The sequence below is a fragment of the Aotus nancymaae genome, unplaced genomic scaffold (assembly GCF_030222135.1).
Source record: "Aotus nancymaae isolate 86718 unplaced genomic scaffold, 86718_ANA_hifiasm-v0.15.2.pri h1tg000076l, whole genome shotgun sequence".
In the NCBI taxonomy this organism is placed as follows: Eukaryota; Metazoa; Chordata; class Mammalia; order Primates; family Aotidae; genus Aotus; species Aotus nancymaae.
In genome coordinates, this window is record NW_026988491.1 from 11,323,388 (window position 1) to 11,348,345 (window position 24,958).

At 48.1% G+C, this 24,958-nt stretch overlaps 1 protein-coding gene across 6 annotated transcripts in view; it reads left to right on the plus strand.

Moving 5' to 3' along the window:
* The window catches only part of NCF4 (neutrophil cytosolic factor 4), a 95,088-nt gene that overhangs the window by 39,118 nt on the left and 31,012 nt on the right, over positions 1-24,958 (plus strand). The window contains exon 1 of one of the 6 annotated variants that reach the window (XM_012476362.3): positions 22,958-22,977. The exons of 4 other annotated variants lie outside the window; for them this stretch is intronic. The gene's annotated coding sequence lies outside the window, so the exon portion shown is untranslated. Of the gene's footprint in view, positions 1-22,957; positions 22,978-23,181; positions 23,200-24,958 lie in introns of those variants that run through there. One more of the 6 variants, XM_012476363.3, reaches the window with a different exon arrangement.

The following is a 24,958-nucleotide window of genomic DNA, read 5'->3' on the forward strand; positions in this document are numbered from 1 at the left end:
GGCAACAAGAGTGAAACTCTGTCTCAAAAACAAATAAACAAATAAAACATAATGAGGAGCAAAGGCCCAAGCCCTTTATAATTTGCAAAGAGACCTCTGATGTTGTCTGTCTTGGATTGGAGATGACCGTCCAGGGATGTGTTTTGAGAAGCATGAACAGTCAAATAAATTCAACAAATATGTAGCGAATATCTAACCTGAACACCATGAAGTGTTCCTCTCCTCATCCCTAACCTGAAAATAATCTCCAGGGCACTGAGATTGTCAGTGGTGGGGTCTAGTTCTTGACAGTGACATGAGGAAGCCCAGGCTCCATGTGAAGGCTGTTTGGAAGCTCCATGGATACAAAGAGCCCAGGGCGGGCTGTGTGGGGGAAGCTGGGGCTGGAGCCTCCTTGAGTGTGGTGCTGGGGCCTGGGTGAGGTTGGTGGTGGTGGTAACAGGGAGGAGTGTGCAGATGGGGGGGATCTCCAGGGGATCATCTTCCAGACTTGGGGTGGTGGCATGAATAAGAGGGACAAATACAAGTGGACCCTAAATTTTCAAGCTGGGGTTTGCTGAAGAAGGAAGGTGTTGATTTTGAAGGCGGGGAGTCTAGGAAGGAGACGATGCTCATTTGGGGGGATGATACAGTGAGTGGTGTTGAATCCTAGGATGTTAGGGCTGGGAGAGCCTCCGTGGTGATCGGCTACAACCTGCTGCAAACCACATCATGTTATACATGAAGAAACCGAGGCCGAGGTGACTGACCCAAATCCCCCAGAGAGTAGTGGAGGAGCCAAGAGCTGCTGCTGGGTTTAGGGGGGCTGGGGAACACTGGTGGAGATGTGTCTGAACTCTGGAGTGAGGTCAGGGCTGGACACAGGGGACTTTGGTAGTCATCAGAGAGGTCAAGGAATTGAAGTCATGGGCATGGCTGAGCTCAGGGAGTAGGGATGCAGCAGAGCCTTGAGGATGAACCCTTGAGGAAGATCCCTGGCTGGGGCCTAGGAAAATAATCACACTTATTTGTGGAACACTGTGCTGGGTCCTGCGTGCATAGCATCACACTTTGATTCTTGTATGTGGGAAGTAAAATGGTTCCCCTCTAAAATTTCCTTTCTTGTTAAAGAATAAGTCATAAGTGTGCTAGTAATTCTTTGTGAAGCGCTATCCTATGTAGCTGACAGACAGGCCATGCTTACAGGCATGTAGTACATTCTATGTCCTTGTACTTTAACCAAGATACCTGTGCTGGACGTGCTCACAGGCATGTCCCAGCTCTCCATGGCCTTTACCTGTTTAGAAAAGTTTTAAGTTGCTAGCCAGTCGGGTTTAGTTTAGATTGTGAGGTCTGGCTCCAGCCAATGGAGATCAGACACAGCAGTAAGGATGACCCCAGATGCGTAGGGGATAAATTTGTGTGTATTCCTTTGTTCATTGTACTCTCGTCGCAAGATGGCTAGTGGGAGTACTCTTCCTGCAGCCCAAGAAGTAAAAATTGCATTGCTGAAAGATCCTTTGTCTCAGTGCTGATTTTCTTTGTGGCACCGAGCATCTATTTTCAACATTGTATCCCCTTAAGAAGTAGGCAAAACCTTCTTCATTTTACTGATGACGAAAGAACAAGGCTCAGAGAGATTGGGCAGCTTGTCTAAGGTCACAGAATGGAGGTAGGATTTCAGCCCAGGTTCTCTGACTCCAAAGCAATTGCTTCTTTCTACCACACTATTCTGCTTCTAGGATGAGACCAGAAGACCGGGGCAGCACCTACCACAGGTGAATTCTGGGGAGCCCAGATGGCCTTCCTCTTTGTCCCCATAGGTCTTCTTCATGTAGCTCTAATTGAGCAAATCTAGATGGGCTGAACCATGTCATGTGTGTATGTGTGTGTGTGTGGGGGGGGGTGGGATGTGGATTTATTGAGCACCTACTGTGTACCTAGTGCCTTATGTACTTTGTCTCAGAAGTTTGAAGAAATAGTGTCTCAGAGAGTTTTAGTGACTTACCTAAGGCCACACAGGCAGGAGGTAAATGGGAGAGCTGGGATTTAAACTGAGCACTTTCTGATTCTGAAGCATCTTTCCCCCTACAATACTTACAGCAGGGTAAAGATGTCCTAAAGCCTGAGTCGAGTATCTGGAAACATGACCCAGTTTCTTTTGCTCTGAATCTGTGTTAATGGAAGCAGCCTTCATTTTATTAATTTGGTTAATTTTACAAGGGCCTCGATGCCAGAAAATGGGTTTATCAGTCAGGTCTGCTTTTGCCTGTAAGTAATGAGAAAATCTGACTCAGGCCAGCTTAAGACAGCAGGGGATTTGTTAACTCATGCAACTAAAAAGTCCAGGAAGGTTCAAGCATGGTTTGAGCCAGAACCCAAACACCCTTCAGGAAGATGCTGTTTCTCTTACTTCTCAGCTATACCTTGTGCCACCCTCTCAAACTGGTTGACCCCTGAGAGTGGCAAGATGGCTATCCCTGCAATGCCACAAATTTTCAGATCCAAGTCCTTTGGGGGAAAGGGAGTCTACTGCCCAAGAGCTTGCTCAAAAGTCCCAGAGCTATACAAAAATTAGCCGGGCATGGTGGCGTGCTAGTAGTCCCAGTTACTCGGGAGGCTGAGGCAAGAGAATCACTTGAACCCGGGAGGCAGAGGTTGCAGTGAGCCAAGATTGCTCCACTGCACTCCAGCCTGGTGACAGAGCAAGACTCTGTCTCAAAAAAAAAAAAAAAAAAAATTCCCAGAGCTGCACCCCATTGGTTGTGATGGTTGTGATTAGCTCAGCTTGGCCTACATCATCCTGAACTGTCACTGCTGATTACGAAATGCACACAGGCCTGGGGCATGAGATACCCTTCAAGCTTGGAGGGGGCAGAATGTCAACCCCATTGGAATGGCCTGGAGAGGAGGACTGTCCCTGGACAGAGAAGTGAGGGGTTCTGAGCTGTCAAAGCCCATGAAGTGGTTGTTGAGGTGAGTCCCTGGGGGCTGGGGCTGCCCAAGTGTGCCAGGTGCAGGGGAAGTTCATGCTCTAAGTCCTTGGTGAGAGTAATGCCAGTTTCCCTGCATCAGACTTCTAGAGCATGACTCACTTTGGGGCCTAAAGTTGCCTTCCGGGACTTATGACCACCACACCAGGTCCATCCTGCTCTACATGAGACCTTGCAGACTCCCACCTGCCTAGGACCTCTGCCTGAAGGCAGCAGCAGTGCTCAGTGGAATTTTCCTCTAGCTTCAGGGTTTCTTACTGTGAGCAGAAAGGAGGCCTGTCAGTAGCTAGGCAGATGCCACCATCTCACACTGACACCCCTTTCTACCCCGTAAAATGAGGCGTGGTCTTTAGCTGAGCACAACCACACAGTTCCAGTAACATTTATGTTACCTGAGTGGATCCCATTTTCTTTTTTCTACAGATGAAAACTTTTTTTTTCTTTCGTTTTTTTTCTTTCTGAGATGGAGTCTCACTGTGTTGCCCAGGCTGGAGTGCAGTGGCACAGTCTCTGCTCACTGCAACCTCCGCCTCCCAGGTTCAAGCAATTGTCCTGCCCTAGCCTCCCAAGTAGCTGGGATTACGGGTGCGTACCACCATGCCCAGCTAATTTTTTTGTATTTTTAGTAGAGAGGTTTCACCATGCTGGCCAAACTGGTCTTGAACTCCTGATCTCGTGATCCGCCCGCCTTGGGTTCCCAAAGTGCTGGGATTACAGGCATGAGCCACCGCGCCCAGCCTACACATGAAAGCTTTTTACGGATAAACCAAACTGAGGTTCAGAGAAATCAAGTCACTTGCCCAAGGTCATGCAGCTCACCAGGACCAGAGCCTGGTCTGCCTATCTCCACTCATGCCCAGTGCTCTCCCCAAAGTCCGCTCTGGCCTCCCAGCTGGTGGAGGGGAGGAGGGCAGTGTGTGTGGGCCAGCAATCTCTTAGCTGCTGCCTGCCAGGAGACGAGCATTCAGCTGTTAGCTTTGCTGGTGATATTTCATTAGTTCACACTATTTCCACCTGCTGTGGCTGGGAACAGGATACAGAGTTCCTCATGTCCAGAGCTCCGGCAGGCTGGGTGGACATCACAGGATCTAATGATATCTATGAGATCAGCCCTGTGGGATGATGTGTATTAACTTGAAGGAATCTCGGTGGCATTCCTGAGAGCGAGTTCTCTAGCCTGTGGCCTTGTTTCCCCTTCCTCCCCTCACCCATGCTTAAGCATGATTTCCCCCCCGGGAGACAGCGGCCACCGGGAAGGCAGTCCTGAGGATGGTAGGGGCACGCAGACAGACGGCCCTGGGTGCCTGCCCCGGCTCCACCCACTTCCCCACTGTGTGACCCTGAGCCAGTCAGTTCACCTCTCTGGGCCTCAGTTTTTCCATCTGTAAAATGGAGCTAAGGAGGAAGCTGTAGTGAATACTAAATGAGATAGTGTCTGAGAAAGGCTACAAAATCTGACACAAACAAGAATCGGGGGTTGCCGTTGTGAGGAGCTGCCCTTGATCCTGGCCTGCCCCTGAATGAGAGGACCCAGAATCGCTTTATGGATAGAAACCTGGAGAACCAGAGTTGCCTACCTTTGAAAACCGCTGGCTCGCCAGGAAGGTCTCCAAGACCAGGACCCAGTGTCCTTGCTGGGGAGATGAGGAGTCACTCAGAGGGGAAGAAGGGGAGATACGGAGAATTGAACCTGGAAGGGGCTGGGGCTGGGGCTCAGACCCACTGTGGTCTGGAAGGTCCTGGGGCTCTGGGAAGAGGGTGGGTTAGGGCTCAAGAGGCCCGGGTGAACGGAGCTCTCGGCCACCTGGGTTTATGCTCTTCCCTGAAAGACTCCATCCCATCCCAGTGGTGCCCAGAGGAACCCCAGGACAGAGTAGAATGATCCTTGATGGAGGTGTGTGTCTGTGTGTACCTGCATCTGTGTGGTGTGTCTGTGTGTGGTGTGTGTGTATGGTGTGTGTGTGGTGTGTTTGTGTGTGGTGTGTGTGGGGTGAGGGTGTGGTGTGTCTGTGTGTGGTGTGTGTATGTGGTATGGGTGTGTGATGTGTGTGGTATATCTGTGTGTGGGATGTGTGGGATGTGTGTAGTGTGTCTGTGTGGGGTGTGTGTGGGGTACGTGTGTATGGCATGTGTGGGGAGTGTGTGTGATGTGTCTGTGTATGGTGTATGTGGTATGTGTGGTATGTCTGTGTGTGGTGTGTTGGGTGTGTGTGGTTTGTCTATGTGTGGTGTGTGGGGGGCATATGTGTGTGGTGTGTGGTATGTCTGTGTGTGACGTGTGTGGTGTGTGTGGTATGTGTGTCTGCATGGGGTGTGTGGTGTGTGTCTGTGGTATGTGTGTGGTGTGCATCTTTGTGTTTGTATGGCATGTCTGTGTGTATAGGGTGTGTATCTGTATGGGTTTCTGTATGGTGTGTCGGTGTGTAAGGTGTGTGTGGTGTATACATGTGTATTGATGTACGGCATGTCTATGTATGGTGTGTTTGCATGTGTATTGAGGGAGAAGATGAGTTTGCATGTGTGTGTGTGTGTGTGTGTGTGTCAGAGACAGGGTGCAGTGGCATGATCATAGCTCACCACCGCCTTGAATTCCCAACCTCACGTGATCCTTCCACCTTGGCCTCCCAAAGCACTGGGATTACAGGCATGAGCCACTGCACCTGGCCTCTATGTGTTTTTTGGGGACTCCCATCCAGTGCTCTTCCCTGGCTCTTGCGAGGGCCAGTGGCTGACCCTGTAGAGGCATCCGACAACCCACATGTGTCCTCTTCAGCATCCAGCTTCTTTGCATCAAAATCAGGCAAGTTCTAGTGCTCTGAACTCTCCCATGGCGAAGGGGGAAAATCAAGGGCTCACCTCTAATGACTTATCTACACCCTGGTGCTATGGGCTGGCTTTGTCCCCCCAAAATCCCTATGTCGAAGCCCCTCACCCCCAGTACCTCAGAATGAGAGTGCATTTAGAGACAGGATCTTTACAAAAGTGATTAAATTAAATGATTAAATTAAAATGAGGTCTTTAGAATGGGTCCTAATGCAATATGGCTTGTGTCCTTACAAGCAGGGGAGATTAGGACACAGATGCACACAGGGAGGAGAAGCCATCTACAGCCAAAGAGAGGCCTCAGAAGAAAACGCCTTGATCCCAGACTTCTGGCCTTGAGAAGGGTAGGGGGATACGTCTCTGTTACTCAGTCCCCCACCCAAGCTGGCTAACACACACGCCGGGCAATAGAAAGAGCCTGCTGAGGGTGCTTGAGGCAGAGGGTCTCCATTCCCATGATCACAATGCAGATGCAGCTTTGAATTCCCGACCTCATGTGATCCTTCTACCTTCGCCTCCCAAAGCTTTGGGATTACACATGCTCGTGGAAACTCTCAAAATCCTTTGAAACGGTGACATTTCCTTTCTCTTAAAAATTTTATTATAAATATGACATGTACTTTTTAAAGAAACAATAGAAAATAGAGGAGCTACATAGGGCCGGGGGTGGGGGGCGTGTCACCAGTAATCTCTTGCTACCCAAATACAGCCATGGTTACCATTGATGTTAGAGGCTTTCTGCCCTCTCACTTCTACTTGACCATCTACCTGCTGATCACCCTTCATTTTGTAGCATGAATGTCACCTCTTACCAGAAGTCCTCCTTGGTTTCTTCCCCGACCTCATGCCCCTCCTAGAACTCTGCATTTGCCCTGATAACGGCCTCCTGTTATTCTGCTTGTTCTCTCTGTGTTTCCAGTTGCCTTTTCAGCTGGGAGTATGAGGCACCACCACAGCGTTCAGCTTCTTTCCAGGACAGACTCCAAGGAGAATAAATCAAATGGGGGATGGTTTTATTTTTGGCTCTGTGTGCACAGTGCTCGTTCTCTTAAGACATTCCTGGATTCCTACTTACAGTGCTGTCGAAATCCACTGATTCACCTGCACTTTAGAGGCACCTGCTGGTGTGTAATTAGCCTTCCAGGAACTGTGGACTTCCCTGGGAGTGACAGCCTCCTGTCCCCGCGAATCTTAATTCCTGATCCAAAATGGCAGCCCACCTTGCGATAAGGGAGGGTGCTCTGGGGAGCAGGGAACCGGGTATTTGAAACTGGCTGAGCAAATCTGGAATGTATGGTGGCTATCTGCCTCTGCGTTGCTTCAGCCAATAGGGGGATGCTTCGTGTTGGTACCAATGTAAAGGCCCCAGGTAATACAGTGGATGTGTTTTAAGGACATTGCTGAACCAGTTTTTCTTATTAAATATTTATTGCTTTCATCCTGATTCTGGGTCAAATTCGACTGAGAAAAAAATGTTTTTCAATTCAGAGGCTGAATCAGTTTGAAAACGCAGTAGTTCCCATTTTGTTTCAATACTGCAGACTAACCCACAGCTCATGTTGGGGTTTAGGACCAAGGTTTGCAGAATGGCAATGGCTGAGAATTGAGAAATAAACACAAACACCAATCGAGGCAGAGAGGAAAGGAACTGAGGTGGCAGGATGGCCCTCCCCGCTTCCTTCCTCCCTCTCCTCCTCCTCCTCCTCCTCCTCCCCCCCCCTCCTCCCCCCACCGCTGTCTCTCTCCCTCTTTGTTCCTTTCTTTCCTGTTTCCTTATCTTGCCTGTCTTTTCCCCAAGTCTCAAGAGTGCTTGGTCTCACAGGTCTACAGGATTAGAAAGCCCTTAGTCACCAATCCAACCATCTCATTTTCTAAAGGTTTTCCCTTGTATTACTTTTTAAATTATGGTAAAAGAAACACATAAAATTCACCATGTTAACCATTTGTAAGTGCAGAATTCAGTCCTGTTAGGTGTATTCACATTGTTTGTCAAGCATTACATTTTACAAATGGGAACCTTGAGGCGCAGAGAAGGCATACGATGTCCAAGAAAAATGGCAGAGGAGGGACTCACCTGGGTCTGTGGATCTGACTTCCGGGCCCTCAAAGGAGGGCAGGACGTGTCTCAAGGGATGAGGAAAGGTAGAAGGGAGAAAGACAAGGCACACACCAGGGATGCTGTGTCGACTTTAGGCCACAGTGTGAGCTCTGCTCTCTGCTCCTCAACTAGAAAATGTGTAAAATATTAAATAATGCTCAGTGAAAGAAGCCTGACCGAAGAGGTTACATAGCATATGTGTATGAACTATCCAGACAAGGTCAAATTGGAGACAGAAAGCAGGTAGGTGGTTGCCAGGGGGCTGGAGGGAAGGAGGAATAGGAAGTAACTGCTCAATGGGTTTTATGGGACCCAGGTCAATGTGGCACCAAGGAATCAAGGAGGGCTTCTGGGAAGAGGTGATGCTTAGGCCTCTTTGATTCCTTCTCCCTGCTCGCACACCACTCTCATATTCACCTGTGTTGACTATGATCATTGCTGTGGAGCAATTGTCCATGGAATTGTCTGCTCCCAACCTGACTACGAGCTTGTGGAGGTCAACTGTTTAATGGATGTTGAGGTCAATTGCATGATGGGGTGATAAAAATGTCTGGGACCCAGATAGAGCTGGTGGTTGTACAATGTTCCGCACACTCTGAACTCTGAAGGCATCAGATGCCACTGAATTGTCTCCTTTAAAGCAGTTCATTTTATGTTACATGAATTTCATTTCAATTAAAAACATCTCCCATTCTCCCCACAAGATCCTTAGTGAATCTGATAGATGACAGCATATCAGATGACTGTGACTTTTACTGATTGTATTAGTCATTTCCCACACTGCTATAAAGGCATACCTGAGACTGGGTGATTTCTAAGGAAAAGAGGTTTTTTTTTTTTTTTTTTTTTTTTTTGAGACAGAGTTTCGCTCTTGTTACCCAGGCTGGAGTGCAATGGCGCGATCTCGGCTCACCGCAACCTCCGCCTCCTGGGTTCAGGCAATTCTCCTGCCTCAGCCTCCTGAGTAGCTGGGATTACAGGCACGCGCCACCATGCCCAGCTAATTTTTTGTATTAGTAGAGACGGGGTTTCACCATGTTGACCAGGATGGTCTCGATCTCTTGACCTCGTGATCCACCCGCCTCGGCCTCCCAAAGTGCTGGGATTACAGGCTTGAGCCACCGCGCCCGGCAGGAAAAGAGGTTTAATCGGCTCACGGTTCTGCAGGTGGTACAGGCTTCTGCTTCTGGGGATGCCTCAGGAAACTTACAATCATGGTGGAAGGGTGAAGGGGCAGCCAGCATGCCTTACATGGCAGGAGCAGGAGGAAGAGGTGGGGAGGTGCCATATACTTTTAAACAAGCCGCCATCCAACTACCAACCTGAGGAATCCTTAGAGATAGTCTCCCATTGAAGATTGAGGTTTAGGATGGTTTTTCCATGGCAATAGATCCTTGAACTACACCTAACAGTTTCTCTTTAGGGTTGGGGATCATAGTACCCCAAAAGCTCTCTCTAAAGAACAACCTGCAAACTTCGTCTTCTCTACTTCTTCAACTTTAACCCTTTTATGCCTTCCAAGGCATGAAAAGTCAACAGCCACTAACCTGATTTTTTTTTTTTTTTCACCTTCTCCTTTGCAAGTCCAGCACGAAGGATCTAGAACAGGGCTTGGCAAACTATAGTCTGTGGCCAAATGAGCCATGGCCCACAAAACCTGTTTACCGTCTGTCTGTTTAAGAAAAAGTGTCCAGTTTGAAATATGATGCAGGCAACAGTGTCTGATGGGCCAGGCTCATGTCACCTGCTCATCTGTATCAGTCTGCATGGACTCAGTTGTGCTGCAGTAACAAACAATCCCCCAAGTTTCAGGGACTGGAATCTCACTTTGGAATGTGAGAACAGGTAGCAGCTCTTATCTTAGACCCTCAGCTAAAACCTAGGTGGAAATACTTGCATTTTAACAGACTGTTACGGATGTTTGATGAATGGAGCATTCCATGTCCAAATACATTCAAGAAATGCACAATGATCACTCCTGTAATCCCAGCACTTTGGGAGGCTGAGGCAGTCAGATTACCTGAGATCAGGAGTTTGAGTCCAGCCTGGACAAATGGTGAAACCCTGTCTGTACTAAAAATACAAAAATTAGCCAGGCGTGGTGGTGTGCACCTGTAGTCCCAGCTACTCAAGAGGCTAAGGCAGGAGAATTGCTTGTACCCAGGGGGTGGAGGTTGCAGTGAGCTGAGATTGCACCCCTGCACTCCAGCCTGGATGATACAGCCAGACCCCCTCAAAAAAAAAAGAAAAAAGAAAGAGAGGGAGAGAGAAAGAAAGAAAGAGAAAGAGAGAGAGAGAGAGAAATACACAGTAGAAAAATAAAAGGCAAACAAGATTCTTTCATTGCATTGCAGTCTTCTCTCCAAGGGGGGAAGAAGAGGTCTGTAATGTGCTATTGTCCTGTATCTCCTGGACCCTTTCCGCTGGAGCACCTCCCTTGACACTTGAGGAACTCCTGTTGCTAGATGCAGGATGGTGGACACTGAGAGAGGCACCTGGAGCCAGGCAGAGTTTTTCCATCCTGTGTCTTCATCTTACCCTTTTTGCCCTCTTTCTTCCTTAGGGTTATCTGGCTGACTGCTCATCTGGCCATAAGCCCTTTTGTTCCTTTTAGGACATGAGAAACATACAGTTCCCAGAGGGAGATGAGGAGGGGAGCCGGGGATTTTGCTTTTGAAGGATGCAAGGAAAGGACAAAGTTGAATCCAGTGATCTCACTTTCTTTCTTTTTTGTCACCATTAAAGCTATGATTTGCCACTTAGCCCCTCTTGGAACAGTTTCGTGGTTCGCTGGAGTTACTTCTGAGCAGATTTCTTTATGATCAGAAGGAATATTTTATACCAGGAGGAAATTATTCTGCTCAGCCTTCCTGCACATTCCTTTGACATGGCAGGTTCCTCTATTGAGGGCTGTTTTAACCTCTAGCTTCTCCCTTTGATATATTCAGAAGTCCTCAGAAATGCTGAGCCATCATCCTCACTCCTGATGCCTTTGCTCTCCTGTTTGCCATCATTCTGGGAACTAAAAAAGAATTAAATTGTGGTGGAAATGGTCGCAGAATGCTCTTTTCTCTTTGGAAAGCTAATGTTAATTTGGTGAGAGATTTATGCAGGAAGCTTAAAGAATCTGTTCAAAGAAACATTGAGTTGATTTTCTAATTGACCACCAAGGTGCATTTACGTGTGTGACATCTGCAGATGCTACACACATAAAGCTTTAGTGATTTGGTGACTGGCAAAAAGGCAATATTTTTTCTGATTGGCATAATTTCCACGTCCAATTTACTGGAACCCTGTGAGTGACCAAGACACCTTTTCAGTGAAGTCTACTGCTCTATGTGTTCAAAAAACATAAAATTGAGAGGTTTGGCCATGGTTGTGTATGTGCATCATCTGTGATCCAAGTGGAATTTAATGGTGGAATTTGGGGCTTAACAATGGAATCATGGGGGTGATATTTGGGCCTCAGGGCACTTACTCCGCAGAAATGAGTGATGGGGCCTGTGTTAGTCCATTTTCACACTGCTGACAAAGACATATCCAAGACTGAACAATTTACAAAAGAAAGAGGTTTATTGGATTCACAGTTCCACATGGCTGGGAGGCCTCAGAATCATGGTGGAAGGTGAAAGGCACGTCTCACATGGCAGCAGACAAGAGAAGAGAACTTTTGCAGGGAAGCTCCCCTTTATCAAACCATCAGATCTCACAAGACTTATTCACTATCATGAGAATAGCAGGGGAAAGATAGGCCCCCATGTTTCAATTATCTCTCACTGGGCCTCTCTCACAACACCACATGGGAATTATGGGAGCTGCAATTCAAGATGAGATTTGGGTGAGGACATGGTCAAACTGTATCAGGGCCTATTCCTATGGAGCAGACTGTGTGTGTGTGTGTGTGTGTGTGTGTGTGTGTGTAAGGTTGTCAAGTCAGCAAGTGGTCAGGCTCCTCCTGGGCTGGTTCCCACCTGTCTTCAACACCACCCAGGTGGCGTGCATGTCTCATGGCTGTTGTGCTGCCTGAGCCTGTGTGATTGGAGCGGGAGCTGGCATTTCTCCAGCCCCTGTTTTCCGCCAGGTGTTTTGTGGTGCTTTCTAATTGTTCCTCCCAGGAGCCTCCTTGCAAGCTGGCGCCGGGCTGCACTTTTGGCCCAGCCTCGATGTGCCGGCCAGTTCAACTTGGGAGCCTTCAGCACTGAGGGCCAGCCCCAGTCTGCAGTGTCTGCACAGGATGGCCAGTCCCTGCCAATCCGGCAGGTCCTCAGAGGCCAGGCTGAGCAGCTGGGGCCTCGTAGCAGGACACAGGGTCACAGCTAGACCCAAGCAGAGAGTCTGCTGGGCCTGAGTGTCCAGGTGTGAGGGAAGGGCTTCCTCCCTCCAGAGGACAGGGATGCAGGTTCCAGCCAGGTAGACCTTCCTTCCTGCTTTGTGACTATGTCCAGAGCAGGGAGAGTCTCATCCACATTCCTAATATGTGACAGGAGCAGCACGGGGCACACCCACTCTGCTCACTTGAGGGATCCCCAGGAGCTGCTCTGGGGTGCCTGAAGCCTCGCCATCACAGCTGGCATGTGGCCACCATGAGTCCTTTTTGTTGTTGTTGTTTTTCTTTTTTGAGATAGAGGCTCACGCTGTCGACCAGGCTGGAGTGCAGTGGTGCGGTCTCAGCTCACTGCAACCTCTGCCTCCCAGGTTCAAGAGATTCTCCTGCCTCAGTCTCCCAAGTAGCTGGGGACTACAGGCATGCGCCCCCATGCCCGGCTATTTTTTTTTTTTTTTTAATTTTTGGAAGAGACGGGGTTTCATCATGTTGGAAAGGCTGGTCTTGAACTCCTGAACTCAGGTGATCCACCTGCCTCTGCCCCTCAAAGTGCTGGGATTACAGGTGTGAATCATCGCACACAGCCCATCAGTTCTCTTGTACTGTCGACCCATGTCTGACCTTTCCTGTGCCTACGCTACCATAGAGGATAAATGTAAACCAAACACTTCAGATGGAAAACACATCACTCTTCTCCCAATTCTCAACCCTCAAAGTGCTTCCCTTAGCACATGGAAGAAAATGCCACCTCCTCCCACAACCTCACTTTTCACTCAGCCCTTCCTCCTTTACTGCCGGTGCTGATGGCCCTGCTGGTCCTAGAACATACCTTGGAATCTTCTACCCCGGATACCCACATGGCCGTCTCTAGGACCTCATCCCAGTCTCTGCACAAATGTCACCTCATCAGAGAGGCCTTCCCTGGCCACCATGGCCAAAGAGACACCCAGCCCTACCCTCATTTCTCTCTCTCTCTCTCTCTCTCTGTCTCTATCTACTTCCTTTGCTTTGAAATTCTCTTGCTGCTTGACTGTGGATTATATATTCCTTTGTTTCTCATTTTTCTCCCTCACGAGAAAGAAAATCTCAGGTGTTTCTTCACTGCCACAACAGTGCCTGGCAATAATTGAGTCCTCAGTAAATATATGTGGAATGAATGGATGAATCTTTACAATGATGGAAGTAACTCAGTACACACATGGTACCCCGGTGGCGGGACTCTAAATGCTTCTAATTGAAGGGAGATGCTGCCGTGACCAGATTCCAGGAGGGAAGGGAGAGCGTGACCCCCAGCCCTCAGGACAGATGGGGAGTGGCTGCTCCCACCACGGCTCACTGAGACGCATCTGATACACTGTGTTTGCCACTCCAAAGTTTAATTTAGCTGATGTCTTGGCTGCAAGCAACAGCTGGTAAATTTAGTTGGGGGATTAAGAAACATATAAGATGCATAGCTCCTTAAAAGGAGCTGGATGTCAGGGGAAAACCAAAGCCGGGCGCATCCTGAAGTTGGCTGTGAAAGGCAAGGCAGCCGCCCTCTCGGAGCAGGCCAAGGGGCTGTGTTTGCTAAATCTTCCGAGGGGTGGCATCCCTGCATGGAGGTGGCGGAGGGCGAGCCCAGACACATCCAGTGGCTGCCGTGTGGCTGAGCAACCCAGGGAAATTCCTTCAACCTGCTGGCAAGGATAGACACAGCTCAGAAGACATGAGTCTGCCCAGAAACCATAAACAAATAGATTGACAAGCATTACTGTAGCAAATGTAAAACTTGTGTGGGACCAAAAAAAAAAAAATGCCATAGACCAAGTTCAAAGCAAACAACAAAATGGCCAAAAAATACTTTCAGACAAGTGCTAGAAAAAGGACCAATGCTGTTGATTTGCCAAGAGCTCATAATCAATAAGAAAAAGATAAACAGTCCAGTAGAAAAGAGGGGGCTAAGGCGTAGGCAGGAGGGTGATAGGAAAAGAAATACAAATGGCCAATAAATGTATGAAAATATGCTCAGCCTCCTCTGCCTTCAGAGAAATATGAACCAAAATCAGGTACTTTTTTTTAAAAACTTATCAGATGGTCATTTTTTTTTTTTTTTTGAGACAGAATCTCGCTCTGCAACCCAGGCTGGAGTGCAGTGGCTCAATCTTGGCTCACTGCCACCTCTGCCTCCTGGGTTCAAACTATTCTCCTGTCTTAGCCTCCTGAGTAGCTGGTATTACAGGCACCTGCCACCACACCCGGCTAATTTTTGTATTTTTAGTAGAGACGGGATTTCATCATGTTGGTCAGGCTGGTCTCGAACTCCTGACTTCATGATCCACCCGCCTTGGCCTCCCAAAGTGCTGGGATTGCAGGATTTAAGTACTGTTGTATTCAGTGATGGCAATGAATTAAGACAATGCAAATTACTATTTTAGGAGGGAAGTTTGGAGATTTCCATCCAAATTAAAAATGCACATGAGGCTGGACGTGGTGGCTCATGCTGGTAATCCCAGCACTTTGGGAGACCAAGGTAGATGGATTGCTTGAGGTCAGGAGTTCAAGACCAGCCCGGCCAACATGGCAAAACCCCATTGCTACTAAAAATACAAAAATTAGCTGGGCATGGTGGCAGGCGCCTGTCATCCCAGCTACTTGGGAGGCTGAGGCAGGAGAATTGCTTGAACCTGGGTGGCAGAGGTTGCAGCGAGCTGAGATCTCACCACTGCACTCCAGCCTGGGAAGAGCAAGACTCTGTCTCAAGAAAAAAAAAATACAAAAACAGTACATGCTCTTTGACCTAGCAATTTCACTACAAGGTGGTAAGCCTCCAAATATTCTTTTACTTTTAATATATGACTTTATTATATGAATAAACATGAATATCTCTCAAAGGAACATTCATTTCAGAATACAAGCACACCTCATTTGATTGGGTTCTGCTTTGTTGCACTTTGCAGATACTGCGTTTTTCACAAATTGAAGGTTTGTGGAAACCTTGCATCCAGGAACTCTATCAGTGCCATTTTCCCAAGAATGTGTGATCACCTTATGTCTCTGTACCACATTTTGGCAATTCTTGCAATATTTCCAGCTTTTTCATCATTATTATTATTATTATTTTGTTTGTTTGTTTTGAGATGGAGTTTCACTCTTGTTGCCCAGGCTGGAGTATAATTCCACAATCTCAGCTCACTGCAACTTCCACCTCCCAGGTTCAAGAGATTCCCCTGCCTCAGCCTCCCCTGTAGCTGGAATGACAGGCTCCTGCTACCATGCCCAGCTAATTTTGTATTTTTAGTAGAGATGGGGTTTCTCCATGTTGGTCAGGCTCGTCTCGAACTCTTGACCTCAGGTGATCTGCCTGTCTTGGCCTCCCAAAGTGCTGGGATTACAGGTGTGAGCCACTGCAGCCGGCCTGTTCATTATCATTGTATCTGTTACGGTGATTTGTGATCAGTGATTGTCGTTGATGTTTCTATTGTAATTGCCATGAGCCATGACTATGTAAGGTGTCAAGCTTAATCAATAACATTGTGTGTGTTCTCACTGCTCCATGGAATGGCCATTCCCTGTCTCTCTCGCTGTTCCCTGAAACACAAAGGTATTGAAATTACGCCAGTCAATAACCCTAAAATGGCCTCTAAGTGTTCAAGTGAAAGGAAAAGGCCTCCCTCTTACTTTAAATCAAAAGCTAGAAATGATTAAACTTGATGAGAAAGGCATGCCAAAAGCCGAGAGAGGCCGAAAGGTAGGCACCAAAAGGTTGGGTAAGTTGTGAATGCAAAGGAAAAGTTCTTGAAGGAAATTAAAAGTTCTACTCCAGTGAACACATGAATGATAAGAAAGTGAAACAGCCTTATTGACGATATGGAGAAAGTTTGAGCGATCTCGATAGAAAATCAAACAAGCTACAACATTGCCTTAAGCCACAGCCTGATCCAGAGCAAGACCCTACCTCTCTTCAATTCTGTGAAGGCTGAGAGAGTTGAGGAAGCTGCAGAAGAAAAGCTGGAAGGCAAAAGAGCAGTAAGGCATGAGGTTTAAGGAAAGAAGGTGTCTCTGTAACATTGAAGTGCAAGGTGAAGCAGCAGGTGCTGCGGGAGAAGCTGCAGCAAGTTATCCAGAAGATCTGGCTAATATCACTGATGAAGGTGGCTACACTAAGTAAGATACTTTCCATGTGGATGAAACAGCCTTCTTTTGGAAGAAGATACCATCTAGGACTTTCATAGCTAGAGAGGGGAAGGCAATGCCTGGTTTCAAAGCTTCAAAGGACAGGCTGACTCTCTTGTTAGGGGCCAATGCAGCTGGTGACTTCAAGTTGAAGCCAATGCTGATTTACCATTCTGAAAATTTTAGGGCCCTTAAGAATGATGCTAAATCTACTCTACCAGTGCTCTATAAATGGAACAACTAAGCCTAGATGCAGTACATCGGTTTACAGCATGGTTTGCTGACACTTTAAACCCACTGTTGAGACCTATTGCTCAGAAAAAAGATTCCCTTGAAAATATTACTGCTTACTGATAATGTGCCTGGTTACCCAAGGGCTCTGATAGAGTACCAGGAGATTAATGTTGTTTTCATGCCTGCTAACACAACCATTCTGCAGCCCATGAATCAAGGAGTAATTTCAACTTTCAGGTCTTATTATTTAAGAAACACATTTCACAAGGCTTCAGCTTCCATAGACAGTGAGTCCTCTGATGGATTTGGGCAAAATAAATTGAAAACCTTCTGGAAAAGATTCACTGTTCTAAATGCCATTCAATACATTTTTGAATCATGGGAGGAGGCCAAAATATAAACATTACAGGAGTTTGGAAGAAGTTGATTCCAACCCTCATGGATGACCTTGAGAAGTTCAAGACTACAGTGCAGGAAGGAACTGCAGATGTGGTAGAAATAGCAAGAGAAGTAGAATTAGAAGTGGAGCCCGAACACATGACTGCATTGCTGCAATCTCATGATTCAACTTGAATGGATGAGAAGTTGCTTTTTTATGGACGATCAAAGAAAGTGGTTTCTTGAGATGAGATGTACTCCTGTGAAGATGCTGTGAATATTGTTGCAATGACAACGAAGGATGTAGACTATTCCATAAACTTCATCAATAAAGCATCAGCAGGGTTTGAGAGGATTGATTCCAATTTTGAAAGAAGTTCTACTGTGGGCAGAATGATACCCAACAGCATCACACGGTGCAGAGAAATCTTTCTTCCAAAATCCTGTTAATGTTGACGTTTCATCTTGCTTGGTGATGATGATGATGGTGGTGACTATCACGGTGATGATGATGATGGTGGTGACTATCACGGTGATGATGAGGATGGTGGTGGTGATGATGAGGATGGCGATGGTGGTATTGATTATGGTGATGACAGGAGAAAGAATAAGACCAGGGGCAGAGGAGGGACCAACACAAGAAGAATGAAAAGGAGGGAAAAAGGGAAAAACCAACCGGAAGCTACAGTGTGCTAGGCACTTTACATTCATCAGCTCATTCAATTCTTTTAATTATGCCATGAGACATACAGTAGCCATCCCCATCTGAATTTTATGATGGAGCAAACAGAGGTCAATGTTGTGACTTGTCTGAGGTCTCCCAACATGCAATGGTAGAGCCAACATTTGAACCTTCAGCTCTGAAGATTTCTTCCTAGTTCCATGCCTTCTCATAGTGCCCAGCACAGCATTTGGTACATAGTAGGTGCTCTCATAATTTATTTCTAAAAGAGTTTGTACCTCAAAGTTATGCTTTGGGAGTTGCTGCAAGATTTGTGGCCCATTTTTGGGGTGTCCCCAGAGTGTGCTGGTTATTAAGCTGTCATCTCATAGAAGCCCCTCATTCATCCTTCCTTTTTCAGCTCCTGGTCTAAGGCTGGGATACTGCAAACCAATTTCTACACTGCCAGCTTCCTCCTGTGAGGTCCTGCCACTGGTGGGTGCTAGAGGGAGCCTGCGAGGCTGGAGGAGAAGAGCCTTGTGCTTTCCTTTCCACTTGCCCATCCCCTCAGCATTCTCTCAGCCTCACTTATTCACCCAGCACTGGCCCCTCACCCTGGCAGCAGCACTTGGTTGCCACCTCCAGTTTTTCCCAGAACCCTCCAAATCAGCCCCATCACAATCCTTCAAGATCTCAGGATCAACTGGCCAGTGCCCCCTCCTCAGCCATCCACATCCCAGCTTGCGGAGTCTCTTTTTGGAGCTTCTGGGTTCTGTTCACCACCATCTTTCCCCTTTGTTCTGACAGCCCTGGGCCAAAGCTCCTTCCTGAAGTTACTATCTCTAGGCATCTCAATTAAGTCTCCTTTTGCCTTTTCCATCCCCAGAGACCTGTCTGACCGATTCCCTATATTAAATTCCCTCTGTTAAAGTAACTGGTGTATGTGCTTTCTGGTTTTGACTGGACCCTGACTGATGCATGAGGTCAATTTGATTTGGACAGGACAACTAGACTTTCTTTCTAGTTGTAACCATCCTTCAGTTCTCAGTCTTGGGAAGGAGGGAAGAGAGAGAGAGAGAGAATGAATCAGACTAACACAATTTCACATCAGAAGTAAAGCTTGGCCATGAATAAATAAATGGATTTTACAACTTACCTAGCTGTCTCTGTCCTCTTAGTTTTTGCTTCCTACTTTTACAGCCCTGGCAGGCAAAGGTGTGAGTGCAATGAATCGAAGTCCTTGGAGTCTGGATTTGACCCCTTTCAGCATCTTCACTCTGGTCTCAAGCACCAGAGAGGGTCATGTTCTGGCTCAACTGGGGCCACAAACTCTTTCCTGGATTTATTCTTAGAATATCAAAGTCGGACTGAAACTGTCAAAGTGTTTTAGTAAATGCCGAGGAAAAACAACTAAGTAAATGCAAAGAGGGCATGGATGTAAGCAAGTCTTGCTTAGTGCCTGGAGCCTGTTTGCAGCCTGTCCTTCAAGAGAATCCACAGAATCATGGCTTTCCTGGTCCCTCCCTGCCTAGTTCCTGGGCTGCTTCCTTGAGAACAGTGCCATCTGCCACCTACTCCCATGGCTGTCTGCTTGGCTCCCTGATCCTATTAGTGCTGAGAATGGTGAGTTAATTCATTTATTAATTCATATATTAATTCATGTAACCACCCTATGAGATAGGCACTCCTCTTAGCCCCATTTTACCGATGAACAAAACTGAGCCACAGAGAGGCTAAGTAACTTTCCTAAAGTCACTCAGCTGGTAAATAGCACGCTAGAATTTTAACTCAATTAATCTGGATCCAGTGCCTTCCTCTGATCGAACCTCTCAGTTCTGTCTCAGGGACATCCCTCCTCTCCAGGATGCTCATTCTGCAGGGACATGGCCTCATTTTTGCATACTTCCATAGGCTGTAAGCTTATTCCTTCAAAAGGCAGCCTGGATTATTAGAAAATTATTTATATTGAGCCTGCATTTCCTTTCTATTTGCTTTGAGCCCCATTCCTGGATTTCCCCTTCAAGACACAGAATAAATGTACATTTCTTCAAAACCAACGTGCATCTTTTTCTGAGTTCTCCCCTCTTCTCACATTGACTATGCTTGTCTGACTCTGCTGTCTTCTAGTATTGGTCCAAAATTATGCTTTGGGAGTTGCTGCAAGGTTTGTAGCCTATTTCTTTGGAAGTCCCCAGAGTGTGCTGGTTATCAAACTGTCATATCATAAAGACCTCAATTCACTTCGCCTGTAGCTCCCGGTCCAAGGCTGGGATTCTGCAAACCCATTTCCACACTGCCAGCTGCCTCCTGGACTGGTCACTTACACACTCTTTGCCTTCACTTCCTCATCTGTAAAGTGGAAATTGAATGAGTACACATCTCGCTGGGTATTTTATCTGAAAAACCCCTGGAGCAGTGCTGAGCATACAATATTGTTCTGCAACCTTAACCTGCCCGATCTTTCAAATGGGCAGGACTATTGAGGCTTGCTTGGTACACGGTGCGGTTGTGTGGAACCAGCCACAGACCTGTGATTTGGCTTTCTGTCTGTGTATCTCCACTGTCCTCCTCCTCAGACCCTATCATCCCTGCCCTGAGCCCACCCTCAGCCCAATGACCAGTTTCTAGTTTTGCCCAGCTGCAACCTCTCTTCCCTTTAGCACCTATGGTGTTCTTGATAAAACACAAACCTCACCCAGTTCAGATCCTTCCCGCACCTCTCCTGGCCTGCCTGATCAAGTTCAGACACCATGGCTTGACTTATAAGCCCCTCTTTGGTTCAACTGCTGCTGACCTCCCAGCCTCTCCTCTCCTGTTTCTCCCCTACTCCTTCATCTTGAACCAAACGTAGCAACTCCTGGGTCCCTAAGCCTTGCCTGACTTTGTGTTATACCTGCTTTGCGTCTGATTCCGCAAGGCCTAGCACTGTGCCTGGCAGCCATCCGAGGCTCTGCAAACCTTGGCTGGTGTGTGATCCAAATAGGATGATGTGGAGAAGTGGATGCTCTGTATGCCACTGCTGCATCGGTGGCAGTTTACGCCATTATTTTTTCCAGGGGTCATAGTCAAAACGATTGTCTGATCCAAGAGCAGTGTCCAGGTGGCCCCAGATGTGCTGAGCATTAACCATTTAGGTGCTGGATGTGAGGAGGTTCTGGGTGTGCCGGGGGCGGGGGTGACACCGGCGCTGGGGGTGGGGTGGACAATGCGTGGAACCAAGTGCTACAGATGCATGTCCACATTGTAACAACTGGTACAGCTCCAGCGTTCTCTGCAGAAAGCGCTTTCTTTCCCTGGGGTCCCATTTCCTTCCCTTCTCTCCCCAGCTTCCCCAGGCCTTGCCTTGTTGCTCTGCCGGCCACCCCAGCACAGCCCTCTCAGAAGGCTTTTATTTTGAAACCTGCACAGGGGCTCTGGTGACCTGTTTTCCCCAGAGTTTGCCCACAGGGCTTGGAAAGCCTCCCGGACTACATGGCACTGTGAACACCAATCTGGCCTGGTTCTTTTTGCCTAAAGATCCCTCACCCCAGGCCCCCACTCTCAAGATGGGGACGATGGAACGTGGAGCCCATGGCATACACTAAACGAACAACGTTGAACGGCATGTAAAATAATGGTTCACCACCTGACACCATCCACATGAGCTTGCAGATTGGCTTAGCCTTTGAGAGGACAGGTTTAGGATTGACAGCCCTCGGGCAGATGGGAGCCGGGTGACCTTGCACCGGGGGTCCTCATCCATCAGGTAGGATGATGATCTCCAAGCGGGAAATCCTCTCTCCTATGTGGCTGTTGCTTCGTGTTTTTCATGGCATCCAATGGGTTAGCTTGTTGGTTACCCATCAGGTCCATGGAAAGCCATCTTTGAATATGTGACAAAGTTGGAAATGTCTGCAAGGGAAGCAGCAGAAAGTGGTTGAGGTGGCCCTTCCATGCGGGGACTCACTGTACAAGGGTGTATTCGTGTGAATACAGGCCTGGGCGCAGTGAGGTTGGGGGAGCCACCTGCTCCAGGAATTTCAGCTGGGAAAGGAGAGGAATGAGGCTGGAGTCAGGATGGAGCACAGCTGGGTGAGAGCGATATGGACCCATTTTCTTAGCCACTGCAAGGCCTGGAGGGATGGGATGTGTGGGGTTTGTCATATCCAGGAAAGGCCTCCCCGGAGTTTGCATGAATGACAAATCTCAGGACCAATGACAAGGCCAGGTGCGCCCCTGTTGCAATTATTCAGGCAGGAGGGGAGGGAAGTCTGAATTGAAGCCCAGGCTGAAGGGATGGGGAGGAGCAGTTGGAGGGTCCTTAAAGAGGTGAAATACATTCCTGACAGATTGGCCGTGGCAGGTGAAGGAGACAAGGAGACCAAGGTGACTCCAGGTTTCTGGCTTCCGTAAATGGTGGAGACAGAGCTCAGGAGGAAGAGCCGCTGTGGAGCGAAAGGAACCACCGGCTTGGAGGGGCTGGGGGGACGCTGTGGGGAGGAAGGGGGTCCAGGAGGCAGCTGGGACACACGGCCTGGTGCCCAGGGAGTGACCGCAGAGTTTTCCATGTGCAGATGGTAACAGAGTGCTCAGGAGTAAGGAAACCCCCACCCAGAGCATGTGTAGGGGAGAAGGTGGCTGAGAGTGGGGAGGCACCTGGGAGGAGCCCTGGTCTCAGAGGAGAAGGTGTGGGAGCAAGTGGTGCAGGGGTTGGGGGAGCAGAGGCAGCATTGCCGGCATTAGGTAATAGCAGAAACCTGAGCTGCAGAAGGACCCCAGGTGGGGGCTGGGGATAGAGGTACACTGAGGGCTGCAGGCTGAGGATAGGGGTACACTGAGGGCTGCGGGCTGGGGATAGGGGTACACTGAGGGCTGTGGGCTGGGAATAGGGGTACACTGAGGGCTGCGGGCTGGGGATAGGGGTACACTGAGGGCTGTGGGCTGGGGATAGGGGTACACTGAGGGCTGCGGGCTGGGGATAGGGGTACACTGAGGGCTGCGGGCTGGGGATAGGGGTACACTGAGGGCTGCGGGCTGGGGATAGGGGTACACTGAGGGCTGTGGCTCAGAGGCCACAGCTAGGAGCAGGTGGCCAAAGGGCCAGGAGCTGAAAAGACAGTTGCAGAACTACCAGGACTACGTGTTACAAAGCTCTCTGGTTCCTGGCTGTGCAATTCCGAGAGAGTGGGGAAACCTGAGCAGTTGCGCCACACTGTGGGCATGAGAGAGGGAAAGCTCTCCCCTTAATATAGAGGGTGGAGCTCACGAGGAGCCAGAGATGCGTTTATTTCAGTCACCTGGGCCCTGGCCTCGCTTTGCAAGAGGGGAATGCCTGAGACAGGAAGCCCGTCCTACTGTGAGTCTACCCACTTGCTTTGTCTCCTTCTTCACTCTTGGCCTCCATCCTCCCCTCCTTTTCTCCTTCACTTCCTCCCACAAGTGCTTATTGGTCCTGTTTTGGACACCGGTGATTCATAGATGAATGTGACATGGTTCTTGCGCCCAAACGTGCCGGTGGTATGGAATCTTTAGCAGGAGGGGATGAGAAGTGAAGATGCTGACAGAGGCTGGAATTAAGGTGACATCTCTAGCTGGGGAGGGTGCTGACCCCAGTCTTGAAGGGAAGTCTTTGCTCAGTTTTGGATCTCGGATGATGCAACGAATCAAATGGATGAAGAAAAGCCATAAAATTATAGAGATGGGAGGAAAATGGGGAGAACGCATCAGGAGAAGTCAAGTTGATGTACAGGATGATGAGCAGGCAGAGGAAGGGAGGAAGACATGGTGCCTAGACTGGAGGGAAGGTATGGGGTGGGCGAGGGGCTTCAGAGTGCTGCAGTGCAGAGGAGGGAGGAGAGGGCTTGTGGAAAGGGGAGGTTGGCATTCCTTTGTAGTTCATATTTGGAGGCATGACTAATTTTTGAATACGGCCTCAGGCAGATGCTGGTCAGCCTGAAGCCACTGCTTTCCTGCTGGCTGTAGATTTTTCCCCTTTTGACACCTTTAGGAAAGTCAAATTCCAATATATCTGTGCTAGGCAAACTGGAGCCAGAGGAGCCCTGCTTTCCTGGGCAGTTTCAAAGGCAGTGGCATCATAGCAGCAGCAGGAATCGCAGGTAGACCCTCAGGGAGCATGGGACCCTCGGGCAGCTGTTCTGCCTCACCCCTCACCCAGGATTCACCTTCCTGAGCGCTTGTTATCTCTCTATGTGAACTGTTGCAAGGGAGTTTCTTTGCTGTTAACTCTGGTGCAGTGTCCACACAGACCTGCTTGCTTTTATAAATAAAGCTTTATTGGAAGATAGTTATGCACATTCAACTATTTATTATTTTTGGCTGCTTTTGGGCTGTGACAGCAGAATTCAGCACTTGTGACAGACAACTCCCTGCAAAGCCTAAAATATTTACTATCTGGCCCTTTATAGAAAATGTGGGAAGTAGAAAAGTTCATCTTTCAAGTTTCCTATCTTATTAAATAATAAATCGTAAGTGTGCTGTTAACTCTTTGTTAAGCCCTATGTAGCTGATAGACATGCCATGCTTACAGGCACATAGTATATTCTATGTCCTTGTACTTTAACCAAGATATCTGTGCTGGACATGCTCACAGGCATGTCCCATCTTGCAGCCTATGCCCCTTACCTGTTTAGAAAAGTTTTAAGTTGTTAGCCAATCGGGTTTTAGATTGTAAAGTCTGGCTCCAGTCAACAAAGATTAGACACAGCAGTAAGGACAACCCCAAATGCGTAAGGGATAAATATGTCTGCTTTTTCTTTGCTCATTGTACTCTTGTGGCAAGATGGCTAGCGAGAGTACCCTTCCTGCAGTGCAGGAAGTAAAAAAGTAAAAATTGCTTTGCTAAGAGATCCTTTGTCTCAGTGCTAATTTTCTTTGGGGCACCGAGCATCTGTTTCCAACAGAAAACATTTGTCACCTGGGTGTGGTAGCTCACACCTGTAATCCCAGCACTTTAGGAAGCTGAAACGGGTGGATCACTTGAGGCCAGGAGTTCGAGACCACCCTGGCCAACATGGTAAAACCCCGTCTCTACTAAAAATACAAAAATTAGCCTGGCATATGGCAGGTGTCTGTAATCTCAGCTACTCAGGAGGCTGAGGTATGAGAATTGCTTGAACCCTGGAGGTGGAGGTTGCAGTGAACTGATATTGTGCCACTGCACTCCAGCCTGGGTGACAGAGAGAGGCTCCATCAAAAAAATAAAATAAAAAAAAAAAGAAGGAAGGAAAGAAAGAAAGAAAATAAAGTATTTGACAATCCCTGCTCCAGTGGGTAGGGTACAGGTTCAGCTGCTATAACAAGCACCAATAAATCAGCTG